The 14,818-nt window shown below is 45.6% G+C and overlaps 1 protein-coding gene across 3 annotated transcripts in view; it reads right to left on the bottom strand.

Moving 5' to 3' along the window:
- The window catches only part of dlg4a (discs, large homolog 4a (Drosophila)), a 220,820-nt gene that overhangs the window by 29,537 nt on the left and 176,465 nt on the right, over positions 1–14,818 (bottom strand). The gene's annotated exons all lie outside the window — the stretch shown is intronic.

Below are 14,818 nucleotides of genomic sequence, written 5' to 3'. Positions count from 1 at the left end.
ATGATTCTCTGGTGATGGTGGTGCTGATGGTGATGGTGGTCCTGTAGGTGGTGACTGTGATGTTGGGGATGGTGGTGCTGATGGTGCTGATGTTCAGAGTGAATGCAGTACAGGGTGATTCTCTGGTGATGGTGGTGCCGATGGTGATCGTGGTCCTGTAGGTGGTGACTGTGATGTTGGGGATGGTGGTGCTGATAGTGCTGATGTTCAGAGTGAATGCAGTACAGGGTGATTCTCTGGTGATGGTGGTGCTGATGGTGATGGTGGTCCTGTAGGTGGTGACTGTGATGTTGGGGATGGTGGTGCTGATGGAGCTGATGTTCAGAGTGAATGCAGTACAGGGTGATTCTCTGGTGATGGTGGTGCTGATGGTGATGGTGGTCCTGTAGGTGGTGACTGTGATGTTGGGGATGGTGGTGCTGATGGAGCTGATGTTCAGAGTGAATGCAGTACAGGGTGACTCTCTGGTGATGGTGGTGCTGATGGTGATGGTGGTCCTGTAGGTGGTGACTGTGATGTTGGGGATGGTGGTGCTGATGGTGCTGATGTTCAGAGTGAATGCAGTACAGGATGATTCTCTGGTGATGGTGGTGCTGATGGTGATGGTGGTCCTGTAGGTGGTGACTGTGATGTTGGGGATGGTGGTGCTGATGGTGCTGATGTTCAGAGTGAATGCAGTACAGGGTGATTCTCTGGTGATGGTGGTGCCGATGGTGATCGTGGTCCTGTAGGTGGTGACTGTGATGTTGGGGATGGTGGTGCTGATAGTGCTGATGTTCAGAGTGAATGCAGTACAGGGTGATTCTCTGGTGATGGTGGTGCTGATGGTGATGGTGGTCCTGTAGGTGGTGACTGTGATGTTGGGGATGGTGGTGCTGATGGAGCTGATGTTCAGAGTGAATGCAGTACAGGGTGATTCTCTGGTGATGGTGGTGCTGATGGTGATGGTGGTCCTGTAGGTGGTGACTGTGATGTTGGGGATGGTGGTGCTGATGGTGCTGATGTTCAGAGTGAATGCAGTACAGGATGATTCTCTGGTGATGGTGGTGCTGATGGTGATGGTGGTCCTGTAGGTGGTGACTGTGATGTTGGGGATGGTGGTGCTGATGGTGCTGATGTTCAGAGTGAATGCAGTACAGGATGATTCTCTGGTGATGGTGGTGCTGATGGTGATGGTGGTCCTGTAGGTGGTGACTGTGATGTTGGGGATGGTGGTGCTGATGGAGCTGATGTTCAGGGTGAATGCAGTACAGGGTGATTCTCTAGTGATGGTGGTGCTGATGGAGCTGATGTTCAGAGTGAATGTAGTACAGGGTGATTCTCTGGTGATGGTGGTGCTGATGGAGCTGATGTTCAGAGTGAATGCAGTACAGGGTGATTCTCTAGTGATGGTGGTGCTGATGGAGCTGATGTTCAGAGTGAATGCAGTACAGGGTGATTCTCTGGTGATGGTGGTGCTGATGGAGCTGATGTTCAGAGTGAATGCAGTACAGGGTGATTCTCTGGTGATGGTGGTGCTGATGGAGCTGATGTTCAGAGTGAATGCAGTACAGGGTGATAGTCTGGGGTGTTTGGGGTGCTTCCACAGTGAGCTGCTATTCTAGGAATGAACTGTGATAAAGGCTGTTTCTGTGGAATGTGGGTCAATGTGCCTGCTCAATACACACACACACACACACACACACACTCACACACACACACACACACACACACTCACACACACACACACACACACACTCACACACACACACACACACACACACGCTCACAGAGCACATCTGTCTACATGCAGGGCGCTTCAGCTGAATTCATTATTAATCTTCTGCTGAAGGCTAAACTTGTTCTCTACACAAAGCTACAGCAGCTGCCTAATGAAGAGAACCTGGTCTTCCCAGCGTCTCCATCTTTTCTCCGTTCAGTTTCTATTAAAGGCACATTTACCCCACCTCAGCCTCCATCAGCAGACTGTAGCTTTACTATCCACTCTCCTCCAGAAGCCCCGCAGAGGCAAACAGGCGAACCCTTCTCCTCGTGGACAGGCCATCTAAACACGAAAAGCCAGGTCCATGAGGCGCTCCACCTAAACCAGAATATCATCTAGAACACCATCACTCTCCACCTAACACAACTATAATACTACATATACTATAATACCAAAAAACATAATTCTCCACCTAAACACCATTATTCTAATGTATGCACCATCACTCACCACCAAAACGCCTCATTCTAATACAAACACCATCACTTCTAATTCTTAATCAAACATCGTCATTCTCCACCCAAACACCATCATTCTCCACGAAACACTCATTCTCCACTCAAGCACCATCATTCTCCACTAAACACCATCATTCTCCACCAAACACCATCATTCTCCACTACACACTCATTCTCCACCCAAGCACCAATATTCTTCACCAAATATCATCATTCTCCACCCAAACACCGTCATTCTGTCAGTTAATTTTAATCAGAAAGACGAGAAACTACATTTCCAACGTTTTCTCAAACATCTGCCCTCCTCTCCTTCCTCTCCCTCCTCCTCTTCCTCCACCGGACTCAGACTCATTAAGACAGCTCGTTAGGCCTCTAATTTATCCCCGTCAGACGGAGCGAGAGAGAGAGAGAGAGAGAGAGAGAGAGAGAGACAGAGAGGGAGAGAGAGAGAGAGAGAGACAGAGAGAGAGAGAAAGAGAGAGAGAGAGAGAGAGACAGAGAGACAGAGAGAGAGAGAGAGAGAGAGAGAGAGAGAGAGACAGAGAGGGAGAGAGAGAGAGAGAGAGAGAGTAAAAATAGCTCTAAATGAACATAGATTGTGGAAGAAGCTGGTGATGTAATGGAAGTCTGCTCCCTCTTGCAAAGGGGAAAAGAACGAAGCCCTGTGTGTGTGTGTGTGTGTGTGTGTGTGTCCAACTTGGACTCATTAAAACTCATATCTTAGGATTCGAATGACATCCACCTGAACACCAGAACAGCCCCTCTCTGTGGACCCGTGACTGTCTCTCACAGAACCCAGTCCGGGTTCTAGATGGGAAACTACTTTTTTTTTTCAAGCTCATTGTAGCAGCACTGAGCTAGCATTGCACAGCGCAGGGTTAATTAGCAACACACTCCAAGAAGAAAAACAAGCAGACACACACACACACACACACACACACACACACACACACACACACACTGACCATCTGCACACTTAGAGTCCACTGTAGCCTCCAGAGCTAAACTATACATCTGTACTTTCACTGAAGCCCCATGACTTCAAAAACAAATAAAATAAACAAGTAAAATGGGTTTAGATTATTATAATTGTAATATTATGCTAATTGCAGAAAATGTACCTAATTAAGCAATTATCAATAACGTATGGACTAATTCAGGGGTTCCCAATACCAGTCTTGGGGACCTCACACGTAACACCATGGTCCTTCACTATCACTATAATTATAATCATTATCATCATCATTATTATCATCATAAGTATCACAGTCATTTCCATTACCTTCACCATCATTACATCATCACCATCATCAGCATTATCACTGTCATCATCATAACTACCACTATCACTATTACCTTTACCATCATCATAGTCATCATCACCATTTTCATTACTATCACCATTACCATTATCTACACCATCACCAGCATCATCAGCATTATCACTGGCATCACTGGCATCATCATAACTACCACCATCACCATTACCTTCACCATCATCATAGTGATCATCATCATTATCATTACTATCACCATCACCATCATCTACTCCAGCATTATCATGTCATCACTGGCATCATCATCATCATCATCATAACTACCACTATCACCATTACCTTCACCATCATTCCAAACATCACTATCACCATTATCATCATAGTCACTATCACCATCACTATCACCTACACCATCACCAGCATTATTACTGTCATCTTCATCTTCATCATCATGACTATCACCATTATCATCATAGTCACTATCACCATCATCTGCATTATCACTATCTATGGCATCACCATAACTACCACTATCACCACTACCTTCACCATCATCATATTCATCATTATCATTACTATCACCATCACCATCATCTACACCATCACCAGCATTATCAGCTTTATCACTGTCATCTTCATCTTCATCATCATCATCCTAACTACCACTACCTTTACCGTCATTACAAGCATCACTATCATGACCATTACCATCACCATTACCATCATAGTCACCATCCCCATTACCATCATCTACACCATCACCAGCATCATCAGCATTAGCATGTAGAAACAAGGAGGTGGTTTTAATGTTATGGCTGATTGGTGTATATATTAATTTGTATACATATATGTACAGAAAATTCACATCATCAGAACAGACGTGAGTGTGTGGGGTACATTACCCTCTCTCTCAGGCAGTGGGAGTTCCCTGCTTTAAAGATTTACACAAACACACACACTCTCTCTCTCTCACACACGCACACACACGCACACACACACATACACACACACATACACATAGAGAGAGATTCAAATACAGCTCAGAGCATACCCTTCACTCAACTGTCAATAAACCACCAGAAACACTGGCACTATAACGCACACACATTTACACTCACACAGACACACACTCACACAGACACACACACACACACACACACACACACACAGCTGCCCGTTAGCTAACAACTCTGATGCTCTAAAAACAAAGAAAGAAATGTTACAGAGAGGACAAGAACAGGAGTGTGTGGGTGGTGTGTGTGTATGTGTGTGTGTGTGTGTGTGTGTGTGTGTGTGTGTGTGTGTGTGTGTGTGAAAGGTGAGCTGCAGCAGTGTTCAGTAAGGCTGTACCAGCCTGGAGGTGGAGCCGCACATGTACTGGGTTATCCTGCATCTACACACACATTAACATGTGACTACACACACAGACAGTTGAGTGAACTCTTTGAAGCCTAATCATGTGTGTGTGTGTGTGTGTGTGTGTTCGGTCTGTTTGGCTTTGAGGAGGTTAAGAGCAGTTCAGTGCCGGGCGCTAAATTTAGTCTTACACTGCACTCTAAAAACACACACACACATGCACGCACACACACATACACACACACACACACACACACACACACACACACACAAACATGCACACACACACTCTAATACTGCTGACCAGCAGCCTTTAGACAGTGCTGCATAGCAGGGGACCAATAGAAAGAGAGAGAGAGAGAGAGAGAGAGAGAGAGACAGAGAGACAGAGAGACAGAGAGAGAGGTATATATAGAGAGAGGTAGAGAGAGGTATATATATAGAGAGAGAAGTATAAAAAGAGAGAGGTATAGAGAGAGAGAGAGGTATAGAGAGAGAGAGGTAGAGAGAGAGAGGTAGAGAGAGAGAGGTAGAGAGGTAGAGAGGTATAGAGAGGTAGAGAGGTAGAGAGGTATAGAGAGAGAGGTAGAGAGGTATAGAGAGGTAGAGAGGTAGAGAGGTATAGAGAGGTAGAGAGGTATAGAGAGAGAGGTAGAGAGGTATAGAGAGGTAGAGAGGTATAGAGAGAGAGAGGTAGAGAGAGAGAGGTAGAGAGGTATAGAGAGAGAGGTAGAGAGGTATAGAGAGGTAGAGAGGTATAGAGAGAGAGAGAGAGAGGTAGAGAGGTATAGAGAGAGAGAGAGGTAGAGAGGTATAGAGAGAGAGAGGTATAGAGAGAGAGAGGTAGAGAGAGAGAGGTAGAGAGGTATAGAGAGGTAGAGAGGTATAGAGAGGTAGAGAGGTAGAGAGGTATAGAGAGAGAGGTAGAGAGGTATAGAGAGAGAGAGAGGTAGAGAGGTATAGAGAGGTAGAGAGGTATAGAGAGAGAGAGGTAGAGAGAGAGAGGTATAGAGAGAGAGAGAGGTAGAGAGGTATAGAGAGGTAGAGAGGTATAGAGAGAGAGAGGTAGAGAGGTAGAGAGGTATAGAGAGGTAGAGAGGTATAGAGGTAGAGAGGTATAGAGAGGTAGAGAGGTATAGAGAGAGAGAGAGGTAGAGAGGTAGAGAGGTATAGAGAGAGAGAGGTAGAGAGGTAGAGAGGTATAGAGAGAGAGAGAGGTAGAGAGGTAGAGAGGTATAGAGAGAGAGGTAGAGAGGTATAGAGAGAGAGGTAGAGAGGTATAGAGAGAGAGGTAGAGAGGTATAGAGAGGTAGAGAGGTAGAGAGGTATAGAGAGGTAGAGAGGTATAGAGAGAGAGGTAGAGAGGTATAGAGAGGTAGAGAGGTATAGAGAGAGAGAGGTAGAGAGAGAGAGGTAGAGAGGTATAGAGAGAGAGGTAGAGAGGTATAGAGAGGTAGAGAGGTATAGAGAGAGAGAGGTAGAGAGGTATAGAGAGAGAGGTATAGAGAGAGAGAGGTAGAGAGGTATAGAGAGGTAGAGAGGTAGAGAGGTATAGAGAGAGAGGTAGAGAGGTATAGAGAGAGAGGTAGAGAGGTATAGAGAGAGAGAGAGGTAGAGAGGTATAGAGAGAGAGGTAGAGAGGTATAGAGAGAGAGAGGTAGAGAGAGAGAGGTATAGAGAGAGAGAGAGGTAGAGAGGTATAGAGAGGTAGAGAGGTATAGAGAGAGAGAGAGAGAGGTAGAGAGGTATAGAGAGGTAGAGAGGTATAGAGAGAGAGAGGTAGAGAGGTAGAGAGGTATAGAGAGGTAGAGAGGTATAGAGGTAGAGAGGTATAGAGAGGTAGAGAGGTATAGAGAGAGAGAGAGGTAGAGAGGTAGAGAGGTATAGAGAGAGAGAGAGGTAGAGAGGTAGAGAGGTAGAGAGAGAGAGGTATAGAGAGATAGGTAGAGAGGTATAGAGAGGTAGAGAGGTATAAAGAGAGAGAGAGAGAGAGAGGTAGAGAGGTAGAGAGGTATAGAGAGAGAGGTAGAGAGAGAGAGGTAGAGAGGTATAGAGAGGTAGAGAGGTATAGAGAGGTAGAGAGGTATATAGAGAGAGAGAGGTAGAGAGAGAGAGGTATAGAGAGATAGGTAGAGAGGTATAGAGAGGTAGAGAGGTATAGAGAGAGAGAGAGAGAGAGAGAGAGAGAGAGAGGTAGAGAGGTAGAGAGGTATAGAGAGAGAGGTAGAGAGAGAGAGGTAGAGAGGTATAGAGAGGTAGAGAGGTATAGAGAGAGAGAGAGGTAGAGAGAGAGAGGTATAGAGAGATAGGTAGAGAGGTATAGAGAGGTAGAGAGGTATAGAGAGAGAGAGAGAGAGAGAGAGATAGGTAGAGAGGTAGAGAGGTATAGAGAGAGGTAGAGAGAGAGAGGTAGAGAGGTATAGAGAGGTAGAGAGGTATAGAGAGAGAGAGAGGTAGAGAGAGAGAGGTATAGAGAGATAGGTAGAGAGGTATAGAGAGGTAGAGAGGTATAGAGAGAGAGAGAGGTAGAGAGAGAGAGGTATAGAGAGATAGGTAGAGAGGTATAGAGAGGTAGAGAGGTATAGAGAGAGAGAGAGAGAGAGAGAGAGGTAGAGAGGTAGAGAGGTATAGAGAGAGGTAGAGAGAGAGAGGTAGAGAGGTATAGAGAGGTAGAGAGGTATAGAGAGAGAGAGAGGTAGAGAGAGAGAGGTATAGAGAGATAGGTAGAGAGGTATAGAGAGGTAGAGAGGTATATAGAGAGAGAGAGGTAGAGAGAGAGAGAGAGAGAGAGAGAGAGAGAGAGAGGTAGAGAGGTATAGAGAGAGAGAGAGAGAGAGAGAGAGGTAGAGAGGTATAGAGAGGTAGAGAGGTATAGAGGTATAGAGGTATAGAGAGGTAGAGAGGTATAGAGAGGTAGAGAGGTAGAGAGGTATAGAGAGGTAGAGAGGTATAGAGAGAGAGAGAGGTAAAGAGGTAGAGAGGTATAGAGAGAGAGAGAGAGAGGTAGAGAGGTAGAGAGGTATAGAGAGAGAGAGAGAGAGAGAGAGAGAGAGAGGTAGAGAGGTAGAGAGGTATAGAGAGAGAGAGAGAGAGGTAGAGAGGTATAGAGAGAGAGAGAGAGAGAGAGAGAGGTAGAGAGGTATAGAGAGAGAGAGAGAGAGAGAGAGAGAGAGAGAGAGGTATAGAGAGAGAGAGAGAGAGAGAGAGAGAGAGGTATAGAGAGAGAGGTAGAGAGAGAGAGAAGTAGAGAGTCCCTCTAAAACAAAATCTGCTCTTTACCATTTACCCCCCCCCCCCACCCCAATCCACCCGATCCATCATGTGTGGCTGTGTAGGTGCTACTGGTTCTCCACTGTGGTTTCCATGGTGGTTCTCCAGGCTCCTGCTAAAACTGCAGCACACGTCATGGAGCTGCTCACACTTCGGTTGTTAGCTGGCTGCGCCGCTAACGCCTGCGATGATTAATACAGTGAATATGCAGCCCTGAGCTCCTGCAGTGTGTGTGTGTGTGTGTGTGTGTGTGTGTGTGTGTGTGTGTGTGTGTGTGTAGTTTATACAACAGAGTAGATCAGTATTGACAGAAGTGATTAAACCCATAGAGGGGAGTGTGGGGTTTGCGCCGGGCTGCAGGCCGGACCCACCGGATGCTATATTACCATCATCCTAATAAATGACTGAACATTCTGACTAATGCAGATACACCATATGTCCATATGTTTGTGGACACCCCTACTTTAAGATGCGCTCATTGCTGACATGTCTATGTCTCTGTAGAGAGGTACTGCCAATAGAATAGGACTCTCTGGAGCAGATCATCATCATGACCCTATTGGCACCATGCTGCCTAATAATGCCAGGCGTGGGCTATAGAGGGGTATATGAAGCCCCCCAGCATTGAGAAGCTGTGGAGCAGTGGAAGAACTGTGTTCTCTGGAATGATGGTGGTGGAGCTCCATCCAGTACTTTTGGGATGAGTTGGGAGCCAACTGAAGCCCTCCTGCACCTGGCTGGGGCCTCGCTATCCTCTCCATTAATATTTTAAAGCTCTCAAATCCAGTGTACAAGAATCGAACCCCACACTCCTTAAGCATCTCCCACAGGATATCTTAAGGATCACGGTCATACACCTTCTCCAGGTCCACAAAAGAGCTGGCAAGAGCTGGTCCACCTATCCACGGCCAGAACGGACTCTGCTTTGCTCCTCCTGAACCCGAGGTTCGGCTATTGGACAGATTCTCCTTTCTCGTAGCGTGGCATAGATGCTCCCAGAGAGGCGGAGAAGTGTGCCGCCCTGATCTGCCCTGGTCCTCAAAGCTTTGCCAAGTCATGCCAACCAATACAGGCCTCCTAAATCCGGAGCATTCAGGAATTCCAGGCCAATCTCATCCACTGCAGAGCTCAGCGACTTCCACCAGAGGGATAGCAGACTCTGACCCCTGGGAGAATCCAGCCCTACCTGCTGGACAGAAGCCCTTACTAAGCACAGTTTGTACAGAACCTCCGTGAAGCTGCTCAGAAGTTCTTCTCTGAGGCCTTCTCCAAAAGGTGCCATGCCCTGGATTTGGCTTCTGCCACTGCCCAAGCTGCAACCTTTCTTGCCTGCCAGTACCTATCAGTGGACACAGGAGTGACCCCAGTTAGCCTACCTTTTCCTCTGGGCAGGCTCCCTCACTACCGGTGTCCACCAACCAACCAATGTTTTTTGCTTGCCTCCACAGCTCTGTGCAGACGATTTCACAATGGAGGTCTTAAACGGGGTCCATTCGTTTTGGGCCTATTAGGTCTATCTGACCTAAATTGACCAGATGGTGGTCAGCTGACAGCTCAGCACCTGTCTTTAGCTTGGTGTCCAAAACTTACAGCTTTAGGTCAGCGATCATTGATCGGGGCTCTCTATGTTCTATCATATATATACACTGTTAAAAGCTGCTTATTGATATTAGAATAAACACTAATAATAATATCACTCCTACAGAAATTGGTGGTTCTCCATCACTGTGATCATCATTAGAACATCTCCAAAGTTCTCCTCTCTCATGGAGTCTAGTATTATTTAGAGTTCTCCTCAGATCAACACCTGGTTTGGTGGTAAATCTGGGCTTAATGATGGTAAATCAGGTGAGCTGCTGCTGCTGCTGCTGCTGCTGCTGCTGCTGATGGAGTTGAACACATCCTCCACGCTGTGCTGGCTGGACTGGGGGGCGTCCAGGAGAACCCTGGAGGAACCGAGCTCTGTTCTTCAGACTAGCTCACTGACAAGATCTCACTGCTTTCTTTCTTCAGAATGAGAAGCTCTTGTTTCTCCTTTTTACTGGATTTGTGTAGATTTTCTTTGGCCTGTCTGGTGAATTACCGTCTTTTTGAAATGTTTGAAATGGTAGAGATTTGGTTGTAGAGGAAACCAGCTCTTCTAGAATTAGAACCAGAGAGCTGTATGTCTATGGAATCTCTCTGATAATTGATATTTGGTCACTTAAATCTTGTAGCAGAGGAGCATCAAAGGGAGCAGAAGCATTAGGGGAGGCAGCGGTGATGTATGTTCAGGCAGCTTTCTAGGCTAAACCCTCATTTACAGAACAACAATGCAGCTTAACTCCCTCCAGCAGCAGCGCTAATGAAGGCGAACCCGCCGCAAAGTAATTACAGTGAGTCAGAATTAACCTGAGAGCCATATCATACACTCACACTGATCATCAGGATAAGAGAGGATACACTCGCTAACACACACTCACACACACACATCCCACTTCACCATGACACTCCCCTTTAAAATCCTTCACAGGAACTGAGACCAGCTAATGCTACTACTCTTGAGCTTCCTCACTGGCCACTTTATTAGAAACCCCTACCTTGTGCTTCCACTCACTGGCCACTTTATTAGAAACTCCTACCCTGTGCTTCCACTCACTGGCCACTTTATTAGAAACTCCTACCTTGTGCTTCCACTCACTGGCCACTTTATTAGAAACACCTACCCTGTGCTTCCACTCACTGGCCACTTTATTAGAAACACCTACCCTGCGAAATTAATGGTTCTATGTAGCACTGAAAACGGTTCCACTATGCTTATGAAGTTTAACCCCCTTTTCAGTAATATATACTCTAGAACCTTTTTTGCTTAGAGTGTACTGCTCAATGACAGTGAGTGGGCAGTGTGTGTGTGTGTGTGCGTGTGTGTGTGTGTGTGTGTGTGTGTGTGTGAGGCCCTAGTTGCAGATTAAAAAAAACAGCACATGTAAACAGCATGTGTGCACCACCACGTATCACACACACACACATATCCACTCATATCCTCCCACTCATGTTCATGTGTGTGTCATGTGTGGGAGAACAGAGAATGAAATCACACACACACACACACACACACACACACACACACACACACACACACTCACTCACTCATGCTCAGAGAAGCACACACAGCGCTCGGCTCGCTGTGTGAAGAGAGGAATAATAAGAGCACTCCAGCACTCATGATACCAGGCAGCTCTGCTGTTGTCCTGCCGTGTTTATTCCCCGCCCACTGACGACAGAGCTGTCAATCAAACCACAGTCCTGACCGTCAGGATTTTTTTCTCATGAAGATTAGCATGAAGCTGATGACAGGTTTCCTAGTTTACAGCAGAGGAGATGGCAGTCCAGGCTTTTGTTGTTCAGGACTGGGTGGGATAGCGTGAGGCCCGCTCGACCAACCAAATCATTACTTTTAATGAAAGTACTTTCACTGCCGCTTGCACACTGGTACAGAACTACATACCCATCTATACCCATCTACACCCATAACCACCATATATACCCATCCATACTCATCTATACCCATCTACACCCATAACAACCACATATACCCATCTATACCCATCTACACCCATCTACACCCATAACCACCATATATACCCATCCATACTCATCTATACCCATCTACACCCATAACAACCACATATACCCATCTATACCCATCTATACCCATCTACACCCATAATCACCATATATACCCATCCATACTCATCTATACCCATCTACACCCATAATCACCATATATACCCATCCATACTCATCTATACACATCTACACCCATAACCACCATATATACCCATCCATACTCATCTATACACATCTACACCCATAACCACCATATATACCCATCCATAATCATCTATACACATCTACACCCATAACCACCATATATACCCATCTACACCCATAACCACCATATATACCCATCCACACCCATAACCACCATCTATACCCATTAGAAATATCGGTCAAACCTCAGGATTATCAAAATGATTTGTGTGGAACATATCATTAAGAAGAAAGAAAGCTCTGGTGAGCTTCTTAATCACAAAGGAACTGATTGGCCAAGGATGTCCTCCACTGCTGACTGCAGAAGAATCTTCTAATCTACTAATCTTCAGAAAAATCATCAATTTTCTGTCCGACAGATCAGAAGCAGCCTTCAGGAGGCAGGTGTGGATTTTTAAGAGATTACTACCCCCAGAAGACTTCATGATAAGAAGACGACACTGCAAGATTCCAAGTACTAAACACACTGGCCAGATTACAGTTAGCAAAAAGTGCTATAAAGAGCTTCAGACTTCTGGGAAAAGGTCTTGTGGACAGAGGAGACCAAAACAAAGCCTGTGTGAAGTGTGGAGACAAAAAGAAACTGCCCGCAATCTCAAATTTATTAACGTCTTCATGACAAGCATCTTCAGTACTTAGTAGAGCACCCTTCTGCTGTTATGACCTGCATGAGCAGTGGCCTCCAGTTAATTAATTTTCTTGGGTTTGCTGCTGCAACCATCTTCTTTAAATCCCACCAAAGATTTTTTAGGGGTTCAGCACTCCAGAATCCTCCAGGACTTCTCCTGAAACCGAGCCAAGGTATGCTTGGGATCGTTGTCTTATTGGAAGGTCCAAGAACACCCAAGCTTTAGCTTCCATATAGAAGGCCTGATGTTTTCTCACAGGATTAAAGCTATCCACACACTGCAGGTTTCCAGAGCCAGAGGAAGCAAAGCAGCCCCAGAGGATCACAGAGCCACCGCCATGCTTCACTGTAGGCAGGCTGTTCTTTTCAGCGCAGGCTTCATTCTTCCTCCACAGAACCAAGGATCACAGGTCAGAATTTGGCTCCAACCGCATGAACCCATGGACCCATCCTGCCTTGTGTGATGGTGTGGGGAGTGTTTCCTGGATCTGGATCCAGGAGAACAGCAGTGGAAAAATCTACAGGAGTAATGTGATCATGTGAACATGGACCAGAACCTCAAAGGAATGTCGTGGAACATCTTGAAGAATCCATGGCATGAAGAATTGAGGCTGTTTTGAGATAGCGAAAGGAGGCCCTACCCAGGGGTAGTGTAGTGTTCCTAATGAAGTGCTCAGTGAGTGTGTGAGAGTGTGAATGTGTGTGTGTGTGTGTGTGTGTTTGCCCCCAGGGGTTTATGGAAAGCAACAAAGCTGCATTATTTTACTCAATAGTGCATCCTATGAATAAATGAACAGCTTCACAGAGACTAAACACACACATACACACACACACACACGCACGCGCACACACACACCTCACAAATTCACATACTCATTTTCTCACTTTGCTCTTGCTCTCTCTCTCTCTCTCTCTCTCTCTCTCTCTCTGGGTGAAATGACCTGTTCTTCTCATATATTACTGAATTTCCTGAAGATTTCCACCAAGAGTGTCTGACTACATTCATTATGAGACTCTCTCTCTCTCTCTTTTCCTCTCTTTCTGTCGCTCTCTCACTCTCGCCCCACTCTCTCTCTTTATCCCCTCTCTCCATCTTTCTCACCCTTTTCCTCTCTCTCTCTACCTCACTGCCAAGCTCTCTCTTTCTCTCTTTCTCACTCTCGACCCCTCCCCCTTAACCTGTCTATCTCACCCCCTTTCTCTCTCTCTCTCCACCTCCTCATCTCTCTCTCTCTCTCTCTCTCTCTCTCTGAGAAAGATGTTGTTTATGGTGTAACTATACCGTTCATTTCTATCTGTCTGTGTGTGTGTGTGTGTGTGTGTGTGTTTGAGGGTTCATTATTTCTCTCTGCATTAGATAAACTCACACACACTTTTACAGTTCAGAACTACATACTCATCTATACACATCTACACCCATAACAACCACATATACCCATCCATACTCATCTATACCCATCTACACCCATAACCACCATATATACCCATCTATACCCATATATACCCATCTACACCCATAACCACCATATATACCCATCCATACTCATCTATACCCATCTACACCCATAACAACCACATATACCCATCTATACCCATCTACACCCATAACCACCATATATACCCATCTATACCCATCTACACCCATCTACACCCATAACCACCATATATACCCATCCATACTCATCTATACCCATCTACACCCATAACCACCATATATACCCATCCATACTCATCTATACCCATCTACACCCATAATCACCATATATACCCATCCATACTCATCTATACCCATCTACACCCATAACCACCATATATACCCATCCATACTCATCTATACCCATCTACACCCATAATCACCATATATACCCATCCATACTCATCTATACCCATCTACACCCATAACCACCATATATACCCATCCATACTCATCTATACCCATCTACACCCATAATCACCATATATACCCATCCATACCCATCTATACCCATCTACACCCATAACCACCATATATACCCATCCATACTCATCTATACCCATCTACACCCATAATCACCATATATACCCATCCATACTCATCTATACCCATCTACACCCATAATCACCATATATACCCATCCATACTCATCTATACCCATCTACATCCATAATCACCATATATACCCATCCATACTCATCTATACCCATCTACACCCATAATCACCATATATACCCATCCATACCCATCTATACCCATCTACACCTATAATCACCATAT

The sequence above is a fragment of the Salminus brasiliensis genome, chromosome 1, assembly GCF_030463535.1.
Source record: "Salminus brasiliensis chromosome 1, fSalBra1.hap2, whole genome shotgun sequence".
In the NCBI taxonomy this organism is placed as follows: Eukaryota; Metazoa; Chordata; class Actinopteri; order Characiformes; family Bryconidae; genus Salminus; species Salminus brasiliensis.
The sequence above is the reverse complement of the archived record's forward strand: the minus strand, read 5'-3'. Positions and strand labels throughout refer to the sequence as shown.